At 38.9% G+C, this 12,092-nt stretch overlaps 1 protein-coding gene across 5 annotated transcripts in view; it reads left to right on the forward strand.

The window, feature by feature from the left end:
* TRPS1 (transcriptional repressor GATA binding 1) overlaps positions 1 to 12,092 on the forward strand; it is a 255,059-nt gene that overhangs the window by 49,557 nt on the left and 193,410 nt on the right. The gene's annotated exons all lie outside the window — the stretch shown is intronic.

The raw sequence follows: 12,092 nt of genomic DNA on the forward strand, positions 1-12,092 counted from the left end.
TTGAACTGCTGTCTTATTAAAGATCATTTCACTGTCTTATGTCAGATACACTCTGCTGTCAAACCATGATTGGAAAGCAAATACGTGTTTTAGATAAAAGGGTTAGAAGTGAATAATGTCAGTATGTGAAATGGTGTTTTATAATTAGCAAGTAATATGATGTTAATACCTGGATTTCCGGCAGGACTTTCGGTTTGTTCACTCTGGGGACAACTTCTGAGGGAAGCTGATCTGCACTGTCAGGAAGACTTTAAAATCGAGATTACTGAGGCCGATGGTTTGGAAGAATTCAGATTTTTTAAACACACTTCCATTTCCCCCAAACAGTTATTTGTTAAGTTCTTAGTTATTTATAGTAAAGTTTATGTTTGGGTAGAATGAGCTGGACACTTTTCCTGGGCAGTGATTTTAGAAATAAAACAGATGTGTGAGCTGAGTTTAAACTAATAGAGGAGAAATAAAACAGCTGATCTGAGACTAGGCTGCCTACCAAGTGCTGTAGTAAAGAAGACAGAAAGTGGTAGGAAATAGCAAGCAGGAAGATAATCTTGTTAAGATCAAATTTTTTTTCCCCAGAGAAATAATAAGGCTAAAAATAGAAAAAAAAAGCAGTCTGGAAAAAAGCAGATGATTATTTCAAAGAAACAATTGGATATAGAAACAAAACTAAAGAGAGGTAACTTGGTTCAATTTAGGAATAGAGCACTAAAGGTAACTTTGGGGCCAAATGCTGATCTTAAGTATTTGGCCCAAGCACGAGATGTTGATGCAGAAAAATGTCTGAAGATAAGTAACTTAGTAATATTTTTATGCTGAAATAAGTAGTGGACAACTTCTCTGTGCACATAAGCTGAATAAAAACACATCTGAAATTCCCCTTTTTACCCACACGTGTTTGTGTGCTGAAATGTCGTTTGAGAGATTTCTTTCTTTGGCTCTTGAACTGTGTGGGGACTAAAGGCTGTGCAGGAGAAAATGCTGACTGTAGAATTTCTTTAACGCGGTTCTGTCACAAATGGGTAGGAGGTTAATGGCTGTGTGTATTCTGATAAAAAGATGTTAGTAAATATGAGCATTACAGACCAATAATCAGCCAATTTCAGGAATTATTTATACAAATCTATAAGCTAATTGAGGTAATAGATGACCAATTCATTAATCTTTTTCAATTAAACTAGGGTGGTTTTTTTTTTTTTTAACATTCAAGACAGTTGGTGGTTAATGATAGATTTATGACATTTTAGACCAAAAAAAGGAACAGAAGCCAGAAGGAGAGGACTTAAGAACTCCGTGGCTTTGATCTATATTTTGGTTCGACATGGATGGTTTTATATAATTTAAACTGACTTGGTTGCAAACATGAGATAGACAGTTGGGAAAAAAAAATAATTTAAACAAATGCTAAGATTTCCAGTTGCAAGTCTAGATTATTTGACATGTATTTGTGGGAATAATTGGAAGTTTAGACATACTTGTGCTGACAGTATTCACTTCTGTGTAAATTTTTTTTTTACAAATAAGTAAGTCAGAGAATTACATATTTCTAAAAAATAGTGTCAAAAAACAAGGTTTCTTTATACTGCAGAGTTAGCTAGAGCCCCAGTTGGATAATGCAGGTCACTTTAAAGGGGCATCATAAAACCAGCACGGGGTTCCCTGTGTGTTGAATTCAAACTTCCACACCACCACCCCCTGCCCCCACCACCCCCAATACCTTGAGGTAGCATGCCCAGCCCTGAAATCAGAAGGGATGCCAATTCTTTAGCAAGAAAAACCAGAAAAGATGCAATGGCCAGCTTAGATCTATTTAACTCAACTGGGGTGTTAGCTTCTCAATTTTAAATGTTACCTGTGTGTTTTATCAATTGTTATGCTTACATTTTTTAAAATAATGGATGTGAGATGATTGGGAAGCCCTTCATGTAATTTTTATTGCCAGTATTCAGACTTTGAGGCTCACATGTAGACCAATAATAGGACAAGAGATTGAGCTCTTCAAAAAAGTAATTACAGCTTCTTTCTTTTTAATCTGCTTTATTATGCTTATATTTAAACCATTGCTGAATGGAGGCCCGAGTTGTTAAACACCAACTTTGCTGTTTCATTAGGCCTTAATGTGCTATGTATTAGGGCATTTGCATCATCTTTATGGGGGAGCTCTGAGCCCTTAGATCAGGTTATAAAAGTCAGAGTCCAGTCAAGATGTGCTTCCCACGGGAAAGTGTTTAAACCTACTACAAGTTTATAAATGCTCACTATGTCCATGTTGCCTTTCCATATTAGTATACCTTTTCTGTTACTCGGCATTATTCAGGACTCCCATAGCTAAGGCATTCCAGCTCTTAGATTTATTTTGGCCTTTCATGAAATTTGATAATAGGAAAAAAATCTCACTATTCACTTAGCAGTTACTGTCTTGTGTTTGAGCTAGGAGCATTACATTTCTGTTCTGTAAATATTTTTATCAGAGTTGCACAATATGTCACGTTAGAAGCAGGAAGAACAGATTTTAGAGATAGGAAGTCATCCTTTGTATTTGTATTTTCAACATATTTAACTCTATGAGCTTTTTAGGTCCTTAACATAAGCCAGGACACTCGTTTGAACAGGGGGTTAATAGCTTGGCCTGGGGGGGCGGGAATCAGAGAACATTAATCTCATTTTGGTTTATTTTGACTTTTCCTGAATTTTACTTCCAAATATTTATTTTTTTGCCTTGGAGTTTGCTTTGATCTGGTGGAGGAGGGAAGTTGTAGATCTTAGCAGGTTTTGTTTTTTTGTTTTTCTGAGTTGAGAACAATTGCACTTGAGAACAACTGGTGAATGAGACTTGAATCGCTTCAGACTGTCTATAGAGTACAGAATGTTTGTCAAATGAAGCCTTCCTAGCTTTCAGGTCTGTGTCTCTTTAACAGGTAATAAAGTGTGCAGAATAAAACATATGCTCACCCTAAGGCCATCAAGCAAAGTGAAGTTCTGGCATTTACCAGGTCATTTTCATCATGGAGATGACCGAGCTGGACAGTGTTAGCCATCCCAGTGGAGGAGAATAGTTTGACCATCTTCACTGCTTGCCTGTTGGTGAAATCTCCATGGTGTTGTTACATGAGTCAGTCAGTGTGATACATGCTGACCTCTCTATGATATTTGACTTATCTGCTATTGTTTAAAGAACATCTATCACTTTCTTGAATATCCGTATCTCTCTCTAGGCAGTGTTTAGAAGAAATCATGGTGATTAGTGCATCTAATCAAATTTAGCTTTACTTAACTCTTAATAAAAATGTTTTTAAAAGTTTAAAAAAATTATCCTCAAATGGCCTGCTCAGCTAACCATATCAAGTCAGCAGCTTAGTCAGTGCATTTTGTTTCTTGGGTCATTATAATTACAGCGTCCACACAGCTGTTGGAAACACAGATCCATAAGCTGTGTCTAACCCCAGAAAAGTTTGGAGGGAGTAGTTCCCTTTCATTTTCTGATTCTCTTCATGGAGTCTGTTTCTGAGAATCATTAGACCGCAGACCTCTTGATTTCTTCATCATCTGGTTTTAAAATTTGAAATAAATATTGGGCATTTTCAGAATATCAGAAAAGACCTTGCTTTATTGAAATTGGAAGTCAAATGTAAAATTTATTTTTCTATATTGCTTGTAATTTGATCCATACTTTTTTCATCTATAGCTTATATGACCAAAATTGTGCATACCTTTTGGGGTTTTCTTCCAATTTTGGATTCACTTCTGACAACAGCTAACATTTATAAAGGATTTCTTATGGGCATAGGTAGAGCTAAGCTCTTTATGTGTATTACTTAACTTCTCTTCATAAAAACTCTTGAAGTAGACATTACTATTATGTCCATTTTTTTTTTTTTTTTTTAATGAGGAAGCAGGTGTAGAGGAATTAAAGTAACCTGCTCAAGGCCACAGAGTTATGCAAGGGTGGGGGTAAATGAGATGCTTGCCTGCGATAAGTACTGATGGGTGTGAGGCAGAGAAGAAGCAGAATGCCTTCAGAGTGTCTCCTTTCCATGTACTGTGAACCCCAACCGAGCTCGGAGCTCTGTCTACAAAACCAGTCTTCACAACCATTATGGCATATGACCTTCCCAAATACGGGGTTGAGTTTACTTCAACTAACAAAGCATGGAAGATGGGCCAGCTGTTCATAGGGAAGGACATACAAAGCTGGTACGTGGGGGCTCTTTGATGCGTACTCTGAATCGTATTGAATTTGGGGACGTTAGTGGTTTCTTGGAGATTGTTTCTTCTCCAGTCCCTGCAGTGTAGTGTCGCCGTATTTGAACTCACTAGGCTCATTATTGAAATCATTGAAAAGAAAATTAATTTTACTGATTTGTCTTTTTTTTTTTTTTTAATTATGGGTGATTGATTTTCACTGGTACTTTTGCTACTGAAACTAGTTCTGATAAAGTGAGGAAGAACCAGATTTTGATTTAATCAATTAAGGAGGCAGTTTTATCCCCAAATGAAGCGACATTTTATCCATTTATTTGATTTAGTTCATATTCCCCTCATTTGGAGGACTTTGTTTTAGGGATTTTTGATTTAAAAATGGCGATGGACTTGTAATCTTCTCTTCTGGTTACCAGGCACAATCTTAGGGTTGGTTTTTCTTTCTTTCTTTCTTTCTTTTTTTAAAAGATTTTATTTATTTGACACAGAGAGATATCACAAGTAGGCAGAGAGGCAGGCAGAGAGAGAGGGGGAGGCAGGCTCCCTGCTGAGCAGAAAGCCCGACTGCGGGCTAGAGCCTGACTGGGGGCTCGATCCCAGCATCCTGAGATCATAACCTGAGCCGAAGGCATAGGCTTAACCCACTGAGCCACCCAGGTGCCCCTTGGTGTTGGTTTTTCTATGAAGGTTAAGTATTAGATACATCCGGCTTCCATTTATATTCTCCATGACTTTGTAATTAACGTTTTATTCTTTGCCTGCCAATAAGTACAGGACGGGGAGAGAAGACCTCAGAACGCCTTTAGAGTGTCTCAGGGACACGTACTGCAAAGTCCAACCATGCTCCAGCTCCGCTGCGTGGCCTCCCGGGATCTTGAACATGAGGGGTGGAGCTGCAGGGAGGGACTTGAGAAATGCTTGTCTCTGGCTTACCCTGCTTACCCTTTAATACTTCAGTGACCCGCTGATGTCAGACTAAAGAGCACCTGACTTCTTTCATGAGTCCAGTAGCATATTTGGGGATCTTACAATAAACAGCGATTTGCTTTAAGACCTGTTTTTCCAGCTGATGGTTGGCTTCACCTTGATGTCCCACCAGCCCCTCCAAGTCAACGTGCAGAAAGCTCAAGTTGTTAGCTCCTCCCCTAATGGCTCTTCCCCCACCCCACCCCCCCTTGTTCTGTACTCCCATTTCCAAGTTGGCAGGGCTGGAAATGCTACGGTTACCCTGGATTTTTTTCTGATGTGTGTGTCTCCCCCCAAACAGTTGAGAAGTTTGCTTCATGCTTTACGCTTTTATGGCCCCCACCCTTCATGTTTATTTAGGAAATTCTTAGTGGTTTCTTTAGTTACTTCTTTTCTCTTTCTGATCCCTTCCATTCTCTTCCTTTCTCTTGTGCTTTTGCCTCCCCCTCCCCCACTTCCTCCACCCCTCCCCTCCTGTCCTTTTCTTTCTCTTTTCTCCTTGCTTCCTCCTCCTCTCCTTCCCTTCCTCCCTCTTGTCCTGCCTCCCTTCCTTTCTTTCTTTGATTTTTTTTTTTTTTTTAATTCTACTTATGGAGCCACATCCTACCTTTTGTAGGAAGGATAGCTCTACTTTCTATAAAATGTGTGTCATTTTAATTATACTTGTGTCATTCAGTAGAACTCTTTCTCTCCAATAAGATATCGCTTTTCCAAATTCTCTCTCACCTTTCGTCTCCCTTCAGGGTTCCTTAGTAGCTTGCTCTGTTTCACTGTCTTGTGCTTTACTCACTTTGTTTCCTGCACCTGAAAAGCCTTTACTCACTTTGTTTCCTGCACCTGAAAAGCCTTTCATGAGTCCACAGCTCGGTTGTGACCTTCTTCCAAAGGCCTTTGCCGACCTGTCAGTGTGGCTTAGGTTCTCTTCCTCTGTGTTGTCCTGGAACTTGGTACCTTCCAGCAGAAGCTCGCCCTCCGCTGTTGTCATCTGTTTGCTTGTGAGCTTTCTGCCCCAGACCACTGACGTGCTGGGGTTTTGGACTCCATCACTGCTCTGTGGATCATCTGTGTTTAGCACGAAGTAGGCATGCAACAAAGCACCCTTCCCTAGAGGAAGGATGTCACACAGTGATTCCACGCTCTTGTTTTTCCCATTTAAGACACTCTTTAGAACACTTAGTTCTTCTCTTTCTCCCTTCTGAGCCTGTGGCAAAGTTGGGTCAGATGCAGAAGAGTTCTGTGGATAATGCACTCAGCTTTATAATCCACTTGCCTTGCATTTTCTGTTGTGTTTTGCACTTTTCCCCACAAAACATTTTTCCCCCAAATTCTTGAGGCTGACTTTAAGATTTATTGGTATTCCGTCAGCCCAGATACCAAATAACCCTAGACACTCAGGTTGGCATTTTGCTGCGTGAAGTGAGAAAACCAGCTGGGGTAGACTATTGATGGCTGTAATCCAAAAAGCTGATAATAAAAATATGCATAATTTAAGATATGCAGGACTTTACCCTTAAAATTGTCCCTTGTACCAATTTAAGTTTTGCCCCCTCCCCGCCACACACAAAAAAAATCGTTGGTTGTTATAATTCAAAAAAATTTTTTAGATTTTTGACTTATTTTGTGGAAAAAGGTGTTTATAGGAATATGGCTGTGACTCCAGCAATGCCAGGAACAGGGTGTGATGGCAAGGGACTGAGAAGGTCACCGTCCAGGTAGATTTGTTATTGAAGTTTCTAAACTAGCCACCAAACGCTCATCACGGCGGCACGCTCCTCTCCACACTGTTTTTTGAAGCACTCACGATGCAGAAACATTTTCTGCGTGGACGAGCACAGTAATTCTGCCTCTCGTTATTTTCAGCCAAGATCGGCCCTGACAGATTTCTTCAAGCTATTTCTAACTTCAGTCTTTGAGCAGTGATTTTGAGCAACTTAGCTTTTTATTAAGTGAAGGTTTTACTGTTTTGACTATCAGCCCATAACCTCAAGTCCCCTTAAATTAGTACCCTCCTAATTGTCTCTGTTGCTATCAATTATAGCACTTGAAAATGAACCACATCTGAGGAAGAGTTTGTATTTAGTTCAAACAACCCTTTTTGTTCCCCTGACAAGAACTACATGGCCTGAAGTGTCATTTCAAGAGTTCTGAGGCTTCAAAAAAAAATCTTTTCCTTTGACATATTCTTTTAGATATTACTCTTACCAGTTTTTGTTCCATATTATTAGAAGGAAGTAAATGAATTAAGGTTAAAGACCTTGCAAAAAGTCAGCCCTTTATATTTTTAACTCCTACAGTGAAACATTTTTGTGAAAAGACATATGTAAATAAATCAGAAACAAAGGCCATGAGACATACTTATATAGAAGAAATAGTTTTTATTTTTAATTTTTAATTAATTTTTTTTAAAGAGTTTTTAAAATTTATTTATTTGACACAGAGAGAGAGAGATCACAAGTAGGCAGAGAGGCAGGCAGAGAGAGGAGGAAGCAGGCTCCCTGCTGAGCAGAGAGCCCGATGCGGGTCTCGATCCCAGGACCTGAGCTGAAGGCAGAGGCTTAACCCACTGAGCCACCCAGGCGCCCCAGAAGGAATAGTTTTTAAAACTAAGTTTAAAACAGAATAAAAAGCTACCATATCTGTGAAAAACAACTTCAACTCTGTTCTTTTTCATGCCTTTAACAGGTATGTTAGGTGTTCCTATTTATCTATGATTCACAAACAAATGCCTCCGTAATTGTTTGTTTTTGGGTGAAAGATGCATTTTGTTCAGTTTTTTGAAGACGCCCAGATACGTCTGGTTGAGTCAATAAAGGGGGAGGGGGTGTGTGAATTATAGTCATGTTTTCATCCCACACAATTCAGGGCCCTGGGTGAAAAATTTTCATGTGTGCTTGCATCTCTCACAATAACTTCATTCATTCAACCCAAGTGTATTGAGCCCCTGCAATAAAATATCATTCCTTCAGTCCAAGAAGGAAGTCGAACAGAAACATTAGCTTAGTAGCAACAGAATCGAACCTTTTCATTTACAGCTAAGAACACTAAGAGTGACAAGCTTATGAGTTTTGTCAGTGAATGACTTCACCATGTCCTCACTGTTTAGCCTTTTCATCCCATTAGCAGGAGAAATTAGATTAGGTAGTCGATTTTATTAAATAATAATCCCCTTTATGGGAATCGTACTGTTAGAGTATGCCGGCCAACAGGCATACGCTAGCTCCATGTGGCTATTTAAATTTCAGCAAATTCAAATTAAATTAATGAAAAATCAATAAAAATTATTTAAATCAGTCCCTCAGTTGCACTAGCCCTATTTCAAGTGTCCAGTACCCACCCACATGTGACCTGTAGCTACCCTGTTGGTGGACTGGGGAACATTTCCATTGTCTCAGAAAGTTCTGTTGGACAGCACTGATCTTGAGTTTACAGATCAGTTTCAGCTACATTCTCCTCCTTGATCTCACAATAATCCCGAAGGTGGCCAGGTGTACGCTGTTGTTTATGTCCATAAAGTTGAGGAGATTGAGATGCCAGGGGGTTGAATAGTGTGTTTTTGCACAGACTTTAACTTCTGGAACTTCCGCTGGGAGCAAACAAGTCCAAGTAAAGATTAATACTATTAGCTATAAATCTGTATCTTCAGCTATCAGTAATTTGAAGGCAAAGGTGTGGTCTAGCTTGCTCACTGTTGTTCCAACACCTATTCCAGAGACTGGCACAAACTAAATACTCAGTAGCTGCTAATTAAATGATTGAATAGGAATAATCTTCGGTCCAAACAGAATTTACAGTTTAATGGAAATTCTAAAGTATGGATATCCGTGTCGAAGGAACGGCCGGATTAACAGGCTATAATTATAATTCTTGTTAGCAAAAGGAAAAAAGATTGAAACTTACACTCTTTATTCTGTTTGTGATCTCTTTTTTAGTCTAATTATAGCTAGGGAATGGCAAGGTTTTTGTTTTTTTTTTTCCCCCTACTCCTTGCTGGGTTCAACCATTTGAAAAGTTTGAGATAATTCTCTGAACGTGTAGCTGCTGTTTCCTGGCCATAAGATTGAAGAGGCTGTTGCTGCAAACACACTTATTTTGTATAATTGTTCTTGCTGTCTGTATTTAACCTAGGAAAGAATTGTTTCAAGTTAACATTTATGTGTCATTAAAATAAAATAGATATGGTCAGCAGTCTTAGGTATGGTCTTCTAGAATAATAAATTATATTTTATTTTAGAATGGCATTTAAATGATATACATCAGTTTGTTTCATCTTGACTTAAAAGTCCCATCTTTTTAAAGGAAAGTGTAATATGGTCACAAGGGTAGCCTTTAAATCTTTTTGAAAGAGCAAGGGAGTAGAACACTAAGTAATAATGTTTCCCACAGTTGGCTTTTAATAATTTTTTTACATATTTTTGAATGTCTATACTAGCTTTAAGTAATATAAAACTAGCTTTAAGCTAGCTATACTAGCTTTAAGTAGTATAAAGCTAATATGATTTACTGCTATTTACCAAGAAGGCGAACAGATAACCTTATAGAAGTGTCAATATTGTTCTTGTCATCAGTTGAGATCCTTCTGTTTTTGTTTGCTTACTTGGGTGGTTTTTGAAAGAGCATCTTAAATAATAATCTTAAATAATGAAGCTGGCTGGCTTTCCCTGGGTGAAAAACACAACCTGTAGATACCAGATACCAGGGACTTAAAAGATTTAGTGAGGTTTGCAGTGGTAACTTAGTTAATCCCAAACCAAAATGCAACACTGGAAGTTTTGTTTTTGGTTTTGTTTGTCTGTTTACCACACAGCCTTTCTTCTTTCTTTCATGATCTTTTCACCTGATAGTAGTCATTTTTAGCCTGGCCTTTTTTTATTCTTAAAGCTTTTGTCAAATACTGGAAGGGATACTGTGATCTTAGTAATAACTTTGGTTCACATCAAAGCCCTATGTTTAGGGATTCCCTAGGACTCTAAATGCTCCTGGTTCAGTCCTTTCAGTGTGGACATGGAGTATGCATCTTGGAGATGCAAAATCAAAGACACACTGCTGATGTCTTGTGGTTTCTCAGGAATCCCTGTTCTACAAGTAGAAGTTAAAAACATTTTATATTAGGAAGATTGGCAATTCTGAAGCGACGTCGTAGCAAAAGCAAGAAAATTTTGGTATACCCGCTTTGCTAAGAAAATTTTGGTATACCCGCTTTGCTCGCATTAGAGAAGAAGGGCCTATAACTTCTGCATTTGCCTCTTTTGATTCAAGTTGATGTTTCTGAACAAAGTACCAGAGTTGATGGAAGCCCAATGAAATGCTTTGTTTTGTTTTTGGAAATAAGGTTTCTCCTCACCTCTAGTGAGTTGGGAAATAGATGGAGGGATTTTGCAATATGATGGCATCCGAGGGCACATTTTTAGTTGTTCTAGTCCCTAAAGTGCTAGGTTAGAAGGGTGCATTGGCTGTATCCTCATGTGGTCTGGCTTTGACATCTCTCACACAGCCCATGGCCAGGCTGCTGGCTGGGAGGGTGCCCCCTCCTTTCCCTTCTGTTTAGATGATGCCGTGCTGTTGCCGACAGACTGAAGCCTATGTTCTTGCCATGGTGGGTGTAGACAGTACCCAAAGTGAAACATTGTTATCCTTCGTTAAAGGCTGTGAGAGATGTTTGCAAATTATTGTCTTAATATACAGTAAGTGTTGTGATCATGCACATTTCCGGGAGCTGTAATACCAGAAACAAATATGTAGGTGTCCCCAGCTGAATTAGCCCTTGGCCAGACAGATTAAGTCTTTTGATCAAGCTCACAGCCTCTCTGTAAGTGGCAGAACGGACGGCATTCTTAGTCGTGTACAACAGAGGTGCAAACATGTGTCTCAGTGCGCTAAAGGAATATTATTTGCATATTAAGTGGAACCTCTGAAATGATTTTTGAGATGCTTGAGACTTTTCTCATGGAGTGATTTGGATATGAGCAGTGATCACACATGTCATTTCTGAGCAGCTGTTGAAGGAGGCAGAACATGATTATGTCACGTGCCTAATCTATTACATCTGGTAGCAAGAAAAACTCAGAAATTCTCTGATAGAAGAGGAAATCTCTCCTTTTTTGGAGCATTTCTATCAAAAACTTGGTTTTAAGCCAGGAATTTGGGCTACTCATTGGTGGCGCTTGGTGAAGCTGCCCTTTGCAGGGCACACTGAAGAAGGAGAAAGGATTTTATATTAAGCGACTTTTGAATACCTTCATTGCCCTAATGCTGTACAGTTTTAGAATTCAGATAGAAAGAAGAGCTATGATCATTCCTGTGATGGGATTATTTTATTTAGGCCTTTGACCATCCCCATGACCCACTGAGACAGATCCTTGATCAGATGAGGCCCTGGAAGGTTTTCTTCCAATCCAGGAAATCATTTTAAACTTTGTACATTAGACTCTCTTCACCAAGACTTCAGAGTCACTGCATTCATTTCGTTTTTGGTGTAATAGTGCCTGCTTGGGCTTTAATTATAAGGCGTTTTGTGTGGTCATTTTAGCAGCTTTGTTTTACCCAAAAGGTAGACTTCATCTTTGCCCAAGGCTTCATTGCTATAGGAACTGAACAGAGGATTTCCTTGGAGAACACTGCATTGAGTAATCTCTAAGCAACTGCCTCTGGTTTTGACAGCAACCCTTAACTTCAGAGAAGAAATCCCCTGTGATTTGGATACTTCTGCAAGCCTGTGGTTTGAAGGAAACAGTAGTAAAACCTACTTACTTGAAAATTGTTTTCTTGGCTTTTTAAGAAGAGTATTTATTAAATCCATTGAGCTAGTTATAGTCCTCTTATTACTTATCTTTATCTGTTACTTTGGCCAAAAATGTTTAGCATAATGAGCCTCTCAGAGAGTAGCTATTGAGAAATGAAGAGTGCGTTTCTTTGGCTCTGATTATTCAAGT

The sequence above is a fragment of the Neovison vison genome, chromosome 4 (genome assembly GCF_020171115.1).
Source record: "Neovison vison isolate M4711 chromosome 4, ASM_NN_V1, whole genome shotgun sequence".
In the NCBI taxonomy this organism is placed as follows: Eukaryota; Metazoa; Chordata; class Mammalia; order Carnivora; family Mustelidae; genus Neogale; species Neogale vison.